This window comes from Benincasa hispida, chromosome 2 (assembly GCF_027475165.1).
Source record: "Benincasa hispida cultivar pf3 chromosome 2, pf3_genome.v1.1, whole genome shotgun sequence".
NCBI lineage: Eukaryota > Viridiplantae > Streptophyta > Magnoliopsida > Cucurbitales > Cucurbitaceae > Benincasa > Benincasa hispida.
Genome location: NC_143479.1, coordinates 47,672,203 through 47,684,821, shown reverse-complemented (window position 1 = coordinate 47,684,821; position 12,619 = coordinate 47,672,203). Strand labels below are relative to the sequence as shown.

At 32.5% G+C, this 12,619-nt stretch overlaps 1 pseudogene; it reads right to left on the bottom strand.

Moving 5' to 3' along the window:
* Positions 1–3,948: 3,948 nt before the first annotated feature.
* On the bottom strand, positions 3,949–5,901 carry LOC150037956 (tryptophan N-monooxygenase CYP79A68 pseudogene; annotated as a pseudogene).
* Positions 5,902–12,619: the final 6,718 nt, after the last annotated feature.

Sequence of the window (12,619 nt, the reverse complement as noted above, 5' to 3'; positions counted from 1 at the left end):
TCTTGCAACATAATTACAACATTGTTATAAAACCATGTAATTTTGCATACAAAAATTTATCAAATTTGAGTTGTCAATTCATTTTTAATCCATTTATTCAAAATCTCAGCAAGAACAATCAAGAACAAGTATTTACATGAAGAAATTCAAAGAAAAATCTCGAGAAAATGCTAATCTACATAACTCCCCAAGATAAAGACTTACCTATTCATGGAGATGCAAATTCTTGAAGAATTCCATTAAGAATTGCATGATTGATACAAAGAGTGAAGTAATTTTTTCAAAATCTCTCAAAAAATTACAAAGAATAGCTCTTATGGTTCGTCGAAATTGAAATTTCTCTATAAAAAAATGAAGTTCTTCTTTAGTTAAAGTCTGAAACTAGAGTTTTTGTACTGAAGAGGGTCACAGCATTGCGATCTTGTGAATTTGGGGGCTCGACGCTGGCTAGCGCAGATGCGCATACTTTTTATTTTTCCATCATTTTTCGAAGCGTTGCGACGCTGTCCTCTTTTGCGGCAAAATGTAGCATTTTGTCTTATAGCATCGAGGTAGCATTAAGCTATGTTGTTTTGGGAGTGTTGCAACACTCCAAGTATTGTTGAAATGTGTTGATTTGCTTTGCCTGAGGGGTAGAATGGTAATTTGGCTTTGATCTTCTTCTTAAGTGATTCTTTTGGCTTATTTTGGCTCGATTTAGTTTTAAATTCTTCATGATGACTCCATTGATGTCGGGATCGGATTTTACCTATAAAATAAATATTTTAAGCAAAGAATTGAAGTAGAATTGAGGGAATTGACATACAGATGATGGTTCTTTTCAAGACCTAACAATAGTGTTCGAGATCCCTCAAGGAGTTGTTCATGATCAAGACCCTTTGAAGATTCATTCGTTGAAACATTGGAGAGGCTTGTCTGTGACATTCAGGAATCTAAAAAGATAAGAATCATTCCAACGCTTTCCCCAATAGCATGCTAGTTTAGGTGTTTATTCATTCTGTTTAGATTAACGATTTTGTTTAATCTAAAAATCGGACTGCGGGATGCAAGGCAATCTCACATAAGACGCTTCCACTACAGGATTCTATCCTTATAGTTGGAGCGTAAAACAACGGTGACTATGCTCGGATGATCAGCTGCTTCTGCCTTTCAGCATAGAGTTATGTTTGGTAGAGGGTAAGTACGTTACACACAGGGGAATTTTGGCCATTTCTCCTCCTCTGAAGTCCAAATGCTCAAATTACCTCTAATTTTCTCCAAATTAATCCTGTTTGACTCCAAATGCTCAATTTTACATCTTAAGTGCTTGATACCTTGAAAATAGCAAAATAAATGCATAAAATCTTAGGACAATCCCGAATTAAGCATATCCATATAGCATGTTTTAAGTGCTACTACATCCATAAATTATGTAGAAGTCCTTATTTCTTGCAAAAATTTAAAAGAAAAAAAATTAAATTTGGGTTGTAAGATAGTTGTGAGATAAAAAAAAAAAAAAAAAAAAGCGAAGAACGTTCTAAAACATGTGTAAAATCTACCTAAATAGCTTCTAAATCACTGATGCCAAGTATAAAATTGATTTTTGGTTAAAAATTTCAAGTTTTGAAGTTGTGAGATCATTACGAGATCTTTACAAGATGGTTGCAGGATAAAACATCTATAAAACCAACCTAAATCACCTAAAACAAGTAAAAGATTTATTTGAGCTTAGGCATTTTATGTTTGAAAGCTACGAGATGTTTGCAAGATGGTTGTGGGGATAAAAAAAAAAACAATAGCTAAAAAAACTCTATAAAACATGTGTAAAATCTCCAAAAATCACCTGAAACAAGTATATAATTGATTTGGGATTAAGCATTTGAAGATAAGAAGATGCGAGATCGTTGCGAGATGTTTGCAAGATGTTTGCGAGTTAAAAATAGTAGCTAAAAAACTCCATAAAACATGTGTAAAACCTTCATAAATCACCTAAAAGATGTATAGAATCCATTTGGGGTTAAACATTTGAAGATAGGAAGTTGCGAGATGGTTGTAAGATGTTTCGGAAAAAAAAAAAAAAAAAAAAACTGTACCTATAAAACTCCATAAAACATGTGTAAAACATTCCTAAATCACCTAAAAAAAGTATATAACTGATTTGTGGTTGAGCATTTGAAGATAGGAAGTTGCGTGATGGTTGTGAGATTGTTGTGAGATAAAAAACAGTAGCTAAAAAACTCCATAAAAAATGTGTAAAACCTCCATAAATCACCTAAAACAAGTATAGAATTGATTTGGGGTTGAGCATTTTTGAAGATAGGAAGTTGCAAGATGTTTGTGAGATAAAAAAAAAGTAGCTAAAAAACTGCATAAAACATGTGTAAAACTTTTCTATATTACCTGAAAGAAGTATAGAATTGATTTGGGGTTGGCCATTTGAAGATAGGAAGTTGCGAGAGGTTTGCAAGATTAAAAAAAGGTAACTAAAAAACTTGCTAAAACATGTATAAAACCACCCTAAATCACATAAAACAAGAATAAAATTAATTTGAGGTTATACATTTCATGTTTTGAAGTTGCATTACACCAAGAGGAGAAAATTTTAACCTAACTCAACCGAACATCAACATAAGAATAAGAGTTGAGGATTAAAAAATCTATAACATTAAAAAAAATCATAAAGACTTGCCAAAAATATATTGAAGATGAGAGAATGTTCAAGAATAGTTAAAAATTCTAGGGCATGGCAATAGAATTTGAGGGAAGAGAAGTTAGAGAGAAGAAGTTGGAGAAAAAGGAGAGAAAATGTGGGAGAAGAAGACTAAGGTGAAGTTATTTGGGGGAAAGGAGGATAAAATGAGATTTTTTTATTTTTTTTATTTTTTTTAATTTAAGGATAATATGGTTAATTCATATTTAAATTGTCCTGAAAGTCATCTTTTTAAAAATCCATCCTAAAAGCCTTTACACTCCTAAAGATAATCCTATTTTTGGCAATTTCCAAAGATTTAGTTGGTATCAAAGAAACATGGCATAAATAAAACACAATTACCTTTTATTCACCGAGAGGCTATTTGGGAGGCTGAAATGTAATCGAGATTATTGAGAATCAGAATAAAGTTGGAATGTATCAAGAATCGAGGGTAGAACGAAGATGGAATCGTGAAACATAAAAACAATGGGAAAGAGGATTGGGTTAAAAACTGTCAGAATATTACAAATTGAGCCCAAAATGCTTAATACAAACATGGATTTTGGATTACACTACAATCCAAACCTATTCCATTACGGACCCCAAAATAACCCTTATATTTCTATAATTGATTGAAGAATATTACTAATATTTTTATCATTGACAGAAGTTTATCACTTCTACTTCCATCTCCAATAGATTTCTATTATTGATAGAAGCATATTATTAAAAACACATAATTGACATGTTTGTATTATCATTGACAAAAGTCTGGCATTGATGCTTCCATCACTAATCAAACAATCTATGATCAAGAACAAAACCACAATCAACGAGAAGAATGATCGAAAATCCAAATCGAAATGTCAAGAAGAAACAATAAAAAAATTTGAGAACGGTTCAATCACTTTAACAAATTTCGAGGAGAAAATTTGCAATTCAAATCAAAATGAAGAATTTTCAACGAAGTAGAAGTTTGTAATCTCATATTACAGAAGACGTAAAGAAGAGATTAAAGAAGGAAATACGAATGACTCGTGTTATCACCTTAAAAAATAAAGGCTAATTCGGAATCAACTAAGAAGAATTAAATTATTTATTGCTATATTGCTCCAACAACATGTAATATACAATGAAATACATGGCATAACACATTTGCCATAAGGATAGTACATAGACGAACGCATAGAAGCATATGTAGAAAGTGGAAGCAATCCACAGCTACCTGCTTTTGTTTTGTAGACATATTATCTAAGTTAGCAATTTATTGTTCATTATCAATAAGTTGGATACATATTATGGGATAAACGAGGCTCTGCATGCAGAGGTAATGGCTTCGAAAGCGAGAGTTCATCGGTTTTAGAGAAATCTATCTGTGTGATTCCTAGAATTAAGCTCCATGAAAATCCTTGTAGAAGTCTAGCAAATAGCATCATGGTTATGTTAGTGCCAAGTGATCTACCAATGCATCCTCTCCTCCCTCTAGTGAAGGTGATGAATCGCAAACTAGGCTCTGAAATTCCCAATTCAATTGTCCCATCTTTTAGATGACGTTCTGGATCAAATCTCATTGGATCCTCCCAAATCCTTGGGTTTTGGCCGAGACCCAAACGAGATAACAAAACTTGACTACCTTTAGGGATGAAGTAGCCAGCCACAACAATATCATAGTTGGAAACATGAGGAACATTGAAGGGTGAAATTGGATGGAGTCGAAAAGATTCTCTAATACAAGCGGTGAGATACTTGAGATTAGGTATATCAGATTCTTGAACCAACCTATTTCTTCCAACCACTTGGTCCAACTCTTCAACAGCTTTTTGGAGAATTTTTAGTTGATTAATTAACTCTGTCATTGCCCATTCCACAGTGTTTGAAGGATTGTCTATGGTTGCAAGTTGCAAGTCCTGTCATATACAATAGGGAAAAGGTAATTTCACTAACATAAGAAAATACTTTGGTTATGCATGCATGTGACATGTATAAATTAAACATGAGGTTTCATCTCAAAACCAATTAGTAACAAATAAGCTAATACATTTATTTTATAAAGGTTGTAAAGTCTCTCATCTTTCTGACAGTGGGATCATCAAGATACCCTCCTTAAGATGGTGTCTCTTTGATATACCATATTAGATAAACATGAGATTCTATCTAAAATTCAGTGGCCTATAATAAGAGAAGTAACGTAACACATAAATCAGAAAGAATGTGAGGTTTCTTTTTGGTGCGGAATGTCTAGAAAAATATGATGAAGAAAGTGTCATGCATTACCATGACTTGAGCCTTAATCTCTTCGGTTGATAACAACGATTTACCATTCTCATTTTTGAGTGAGATAAGGATATCAAGAATGTCCTCGACCTCCTTCTTCTTTCCATCTCTCCATTCTTGCACTCTTTGGTCTATAATGGGTTCGTCAAGATCTCTTATGACTTTCAAAGCCCTTTTTACTATCTTCTCATGTCCATCGAGATCAAATGGCTTCAAACAAGACATAAATTCTGAGATAGAAAATGCATTAAGATGCGTTAAAATTGCAAACAATGCTTGATTATGGTTCTCTTCTTCAAAAGATGGTCCCCCATCTTCCCTCCCTTTTCCATAGTATCTTTTATTAAACATCATTCTTCTAATGATGTTACCACAATAATGTCGTGTAATGCTTCTTATGTTGACCATTTCACATTTTCTAGTGAGGCTGAAAATGTAGTGTAGAAGAGTATCAACTTCCTTTGTTCTTTGACCAAGCATTCGATGGAGGGTCAAAGGATTGAGTACTTGAGAAACGAGTATCCTTCTCATCTTCTTCCATTGATCTCCCATGGGTGTAACACCTGTACAAAGATATCTGCGGCTCAATATCTCGGCCATCATGGAAGATGGTCATGATGTGAAGACAGAATCGTGTGTCTTTAAAAATTCAAGAGCGAGTTTCGGAGGTGCCACAGGGATTGTGATGGTATTTGGTCCGAGACGGATGCAGGCAATTTCAGTGTTAGAGTTGAATTGCTTCATTATTGCATGATCCATTGGTGTGTTGGTGAGTTTTTGTTGCTCAACATTGCTAGAAGGCAGCCGACGAAAGGCCATGGCTTTGGGCCTGGTGGCAGCCGCTTGACTGAGGGCTTTCTTTTGTGGTAATATCGAGAGAACTTAATAACATAAATAATGGAAGATATGAAAAAAACGATAGAAACGAAGGTTCTTGCCATGGCTGCTTTTGGATAATGTTGATATGCATATGCCGATCGACTTATGAATAAGAAAGCTTGAATGAAAAAGGAGATGAATAAGAAAGCTTTCATGGTTCTTTTGACAATATAATGGTTCTACAAATTTCTAAAATTGCATTTATGGGTTAATTGGAAAGGTAGGAAAGTTTTTAAAAGAAATTAGAAGAAAGGGGTAGTTTGGAAAAAAAAATTAGGGAAATGGGGTTGATTTTTGGTCCTTTTGTGGACTGCCTCCTCTCATTTTTTTTTTCTTCAATTTTACTTCATTTTTTCACTAAATATTCATTTTCAATCTTTAACATAAATGTCAATAAATCAATTTTAAAATAACTAATATTTAATCTTTAACATAAATGTCAATAAATCAATTTTAAAATAACTAATTTCAATGGTGATGAAAAATATAACTTAAAATTAATTATACTTATTCTAAATGAATTGATAGGCATCAGTACTAAAGATGGGAAATGAGTGAAAATTGAAGTTAAGATTTTGGACTATAATTTCCATAAGAATAATCAAGATTTTGGATTAGATGCTCCAAGTCCAAGGTCATCTTATTGGTATAAACATGTTCTTTTTATAATTAACAATTTACAATTTTTTTTGTATACAAATATTTCATGTCGTTTAATTTTGTAATTAATTATCAATAATTGATATTAATTTGTAATTATTTTTTCATTTCTTTTATAAATTTCTGCTCTCACATCGACATTTACACAAATATTTACAATGTTGTCTTACGTTATAGAAATTATGATCTCTAGGTTTCAAGATTCACACTTTTAACTTCAATTTTTTCATTTGAAATAAATATAACATAATTATTTTTAAGTTATATTTTTCATCTCTATTGAAATTAATTTAAAATTTAACTTCATATATAATTATTTTAAATTAATTTATTGACATTTATGTCTATTCACACGAGGTTTTCGGAGAAACGTGTTTCATGGAGTTGAACTTGAGTTGGTGTTGATGTTGGAGTTGATTTGATGCGATGTGGTTCGATCTCTAATACTTGATCCTCTGATTCTCTCTAAGTTGGGTGAATATGCTTGACTTGGAGAAGGAAAGCATCGAACGTTCTTGAAGTAAAAATCTTGGAAGCATGGAGTAGAAGTCTTGGAAGAGTATTTGTGTCTTCAAAGGTCTTCTACCTTATAGGATTGCAGCTTTAGGAGTCTTGGAAGCTTGAAGTAGAAGTCTTAGAAGAATATTTGTATCTTCAAAGGTCTTCTGCCTTATAGGAGTGCAGCTTCAGGAGTTTTGAAAGCTTGAAGTAGAAGTCTTGGAAGACTATTTGTGTCTTCAAAGGTCTTCTGCCTTATAGGAGTGCAGCTTCAAGAGTCTTGGAAGCTTGAAGTAGAAGTCTTGGAAGAGTATTTGTGTCTTCAAAGGTCTTCTGCCTTAATAGGAGTGCAGCTTCAGGAGTCTTGCAAGCTTGAAATAGAAGTCTTGGAAGAGTATTTGTTTCTTCAAAGGTCTTCTACTTTATAGGAGTACAACTTTAGAAGTCTTGGAAGCTTGAAGTAGAAGTCTTGGAAGAGTATTTGTGTCTTCAAAGGTCTTCTGTCTTATAGGAGTGCAGCCTCAGAAGTCTTGGAAGCTTGAAGTAGAAGTCTTGGAAGAGTATTTGTGTCTCCAAAGGTCTTCTGCCTTATAGGAGTGCAGCCTCAGGAGTCTTGGAAGCTTGAAGTAGAAGTCTTGGAAGAGTATTTGTATCTTCAAAAGTCTTATGCCTTATAGGAGTGCAGTTTCAGGAGTCTTGGAAGTTTGAAGTAGAAGTCTTGGAAGAGTATTTATATCTTCAAAGGTTTTCTGCCTTATCCGAGTGCAGTTTCAGCAGTCTTGGAAACTTGAAGTAGAAGTCTTGGAAGAGTATTTGTATCTTCAAAAGTCTTCTGCCTTATAGGAGTGCAGTTTCAGAAGCCTTGGAAGCTTGAAGTAGAAGTCTTGAAAGAGTATTTGTATCTACAAAGGTCTTCTGCCTTATAAGAGTGCAGCTCCAGGAGTCTTGGAATCTTGAAATAGAAGTCTTGTTCTGCCTTATAGGAGTGTAGCTTCAGGAGTCTTGAGAGTCCTCTGCTTGTTAATGAATTCTCTCTGGGTCTTCTGAGTGTAGAAAATGTGCTCTTAAAGAGAACTTCTCTATTTATGGAGTTCTCAGGTGGGCTTTGTGGACTTGGTTGGTCCATAGGCCTGACCCTTGGGCCCAATTAGTTGGTTTTGGGCCTGATCTGGAATTTGGGTCCAATTCAACTTTTTTTTTGTAGTTTAGACTTTAAGCCCAAATAGTAATATCAAATTAGACCAATTTAATTTCATACATTGAAACTTGTCTTCAATTCAATTCGGGACATGTGTCAACTTCTAATTGGACTCAAAGTCAATGATTTAGAAATTCATACGTGGTGACTTATGATTGGTCCAAAATTTCTCATTTAACAATGTCAAAGATTAAAAGTGAATATTAGTGAAAAATCGAGATTAAAAGTGCAAATATTGAAACTTAAAGACTAAATCGATTGAAATCTTAAGGATAAAATTGTACATTACAAAACTTAGAGAATAAAATTGAATGACTAAAAGTATAAATATTTTTTAAAAAAAAATTATGAATAAAAATGTTTGTTTAAAAAATATTATGTCATTTCAATACTAAAAATAATTAGTTTAAATTTTAAAGGAATGAAATTAAATTAAAAAATGAAAAAAAAGATAACGGAAGTTCCCCTTTCCTCTAATTTCTTTTAAAAACTTCCAAATTGTTATTTATTATGCACGGTGCAGACCGAACCGCATGAACTGGTAGTTTAATTGTTTCAAAGAATTGATGTGACATGACATTCAATGATCGGTGTATTTTTAGAATTGAAACTGAAATTCACAAAGAAAACCAACCAGGGTTGTTTGCAGTGAATTATATATGATGTGTAGAGTTTTTATACCTACGTCTAGGGTATAGATTTATTTTATCCCAGTTCGTAAGATTGTATTTTGGTTGTATAGTTGAGTTCATAAGTTCAGGATATTTGATGCAGTTTTTTTAACTTTAAGACCGCGTTTGGTAACCATTTAGTTTTTTATTTTTACTTTTGAAAATTAAGTTTATTCCATCTACATTTCTTATCATGATTTTCATGTTCAAATACGATGGTTGAATTCTTAGCAAAATTCAAAAAACAAAAACAACTTTTTGAAAGTTACTTTTTTTTTAATTCTCAAAATTTGGCTTCGGTTTTTAAATCAATGGTGAGAAGTAGATAACAAAGGAAGAAATTTGGAGGTACAAGTAATATCATTTTACAAAATAAAAAATAAAAAAAAAGGTTACAAAATGATGCCTAAATAATCTGTTTTTATGATTATTATTTTTGTTTTGAAACTTTTCTATTCAATAATTTTACCTATCTTTGTTTGAATAAAATATGGATTGTAATTTTTTTCTTGTATTTTTTTAAAGGTTTTCTTTCTTTCTTTCTCTTATTATTTTCTTTTATGTAATGAACAACAATTAACCCACTACATTTTTTGCAGGTTGTATGGTTAAATAAAATGAGAAACCAAAGAGAAAAATCAAAACTTTTTAGTTCTTAATTTTTCTTCATAAATTTCATCATCATCATCTTCTTCTTCTTGTTGCTGCTCTGCATTTTTACTCTGTCATAATTTTTTTAATTGAATCTCTCCCATTATCTTAGCCATCAATAGAATACAACTATATTTCTTCAACATTTCACTTTCAATTTCTCTAAATTTGGAGAATCATCAGAGAACAAATCTTCATTTTCATTAAAGAATACTTTTTCAAATATTCTAAACACTCATTTGATATGTGAATGCAATTAAATAAAAATTTATTTTACAATCTTCGACAAATAAATATTGTGCTTAAAGTAGACAATATACTATTATTTATACAATCAACAACCCTATAACATACTTTAATAGTCATTGTTCTTATGATAGTCAGAGGTGGTTATCAAAGATGATTATCGAAGATGATTTTCGCTCAAGTTTATAGTCGGAGGTGGTTGTCGAAGCTCAAAGTTGATCACATGAAGGTGGTATTGGAGTTGGTTGCCGGAGTTTATCGTCGGAGGTGTTGTCGGAGCCTAGAGGTGGTCGTCAAAGTTGGTTACATAAAGGTGGTCATTGAAGTTGATCATCGAAGGTAATTTTGATAGAGTTTTGTACTCAGAGGCGGTTGTCGGAGCCTAGTATTGGGCATGAAGATGGTTGTTGGGATTTGGTTAGTGGAATTTGTTGTTAGAGCTTGTTGTTAGAGTTCGAAATTGGTCGTCAAAATTGTCATCAAAGGTGGTTATCGGAGTCTAGAGTTGGAGAATGAAATGTTTGTCGGAGTTTTGTTATTAGAGTTTGTTGTCAGAGCTTGTTGTTGGAGCTCATAATTGGTCCTCGAAGTTGTTGTCAGAGGTAGTTGCTAGAGCACGAAGTTGGTTCCTAGAGTGTGACAATAGTAGTCACCGACATGGTCAATAGGTGGAGCCATTAAAAATATTAAAATAAGAGATAGTTGAGGTAAGTTAGGATAAATTTGGTAAAATATACCAACTCAACTTCACCAATATTTAAAGTTAGTGGGCTGAACATTGAGTTGGTATATTTTACTAACACAACTCAACTAATGTTGGTGAGTCAAACACCCAAAAGTCTTTTCATATTTTTAGAGAATGATTGGGTGAAATTTAAATTTTAAATGAATTTGACATGTAATAACTAGTGTAGGGGCGGATCTATGAAGGGGCTAAGGGCGCAAGTGCCCCTCAAATTTTGACTCTACATATATGTATATTGATTTTCATTAGGTATTAAAATTTTTTAGTTATATATAATATACATTATTCAGAATTAATTGAAAAAAAAATTAATCATATCTATGAAGCATAAAGTTTAATTTAATGTCTAAGATAACTTTTAATTTTAATATTTTCAAATGTGTAAGAGATTTATGTACATATTAGATACATAATTGATATTTTAAGAATCTCTTTTTTTAATATCATATTTTAGAATTTATGAATCTATTAATATTTTTAAAAACTTAAGAACTATATATAAACACAAATCTAGAAGTTTATGGACTAAATTTCTAACTTTATAGATATATTTGTGGCCTGACATGAAGTTATGAATTCGCCATTGGATGAGCGTATTTTTTAAATTGTAATTAAAATTACTAAAGAAGACAATGGCTTTTGTATTTCCAAAAAGAAAAAAGAAAGAAAGGAAAAGAAAGGAAAGCTCAAAGTTCTCTACTGTTTCTCATGCTCTCTTTCTATTAAGACTCTCTGTCTCTCTAAACTCTCTTCCTTTCGATTGTTGACTAAGTCTCTTCTGTCTTAGGCAATGAGATGAGTTGTCGTGGAATACACACAAAAAAGTGAAATGGAGATAGAAGAAGAGATGAGGTGCCAGTCGATGGACTCAGTTTCGTTCGACGCATTTTTGAAAAAGAAAAAAAACGAGTGTGACCAATTTTCTGGTTTCTCCGGCCACCAAACTATCTCATCATAGATACATCTTGAATTATGTTATTTTGCTCAACTTAATTCGGACTCGTTGTTTGCTTTAATGTGTTTATTTCATGATCATGTAGATTTTGAGATCCTATGAAGTAAAACTAAGGGTTAAGATGAAAATTGAGCTAAAACGAACCATGTAGAACCCTAATTGAGCAACGAAGTCAAAAGAGAAGATAAAATGACCAAAATACCCCTAGGACCTAGCATTGTGACCTTACACAATGCTAGGCTCAACGCCGGAAGATAATAGGTGTGGAACTGATTAGCATCGAGATGTTGACCTATAGCATCACAACTCTATCACGAAGAAGGATCAAGCAATGTCTCTTGACACTGTGGCACATTGAGATTTGAAATTAAAACCTTCAACATCACGACAGTATCGACAATTTATAAATATAATTATTTTCCTCTTTAGGTCCTCTAGCCTCTAATTTTCGCAATCCCCTTCGTCTTCTTCTTTCTTCTCTTTTGTTTTTAGTCTTGCTAATAAAGAATGACTTTCTTTAGAGTATAATATGAGGTAGGAAAATTTAAACCACATATCTTATGGTCACTTAACACATTTGAATGTCAATTGTGCTATGTTCACTTTGATTTTGAGGATGATTCCTACCACTAGGAGTTTGATTAACATGTTTTATGACTAAAGAAGTCTCTTTTAGCTTAGGATTAAGGATTAAAGTAATTTGATTTAGTTGTGAGAACTTATCATTTCGGAATTTACTCTTGTTTGCTTGTAGTTTTTTAATATATTTGAACTTTTATGCTTAGAATTTGTGTATGAATTGATCACCCAACATTTATTCTTCCTTTGGTAAAGGATTCACATTTGTTTGCACCCTTGTGTGTTGATTGATAGGCTTATTCGAATATGATGGATTTAATTCTTGAACAAAATTGGTTAACTTAGGCTATCAAAGTTCTAATTGTCTTAGCAAACCCCCAGTCCTTGATGCAAATGTTAGGTTTATAGATGCTATCAAACCCAACTTATCAAACATCTAGTTTAATTCAGTTCTTAATTAATGATAGGGTGCTTGTGCTAGCGATTGTAAGCAAGTCGGCTTATTCATGATTGAGTAATTAACTTTAATGTTCTATGATCAATCCATCAAATGGGTAGATCCAAATTCTTAGGCTACACTCTTCTCATTTAG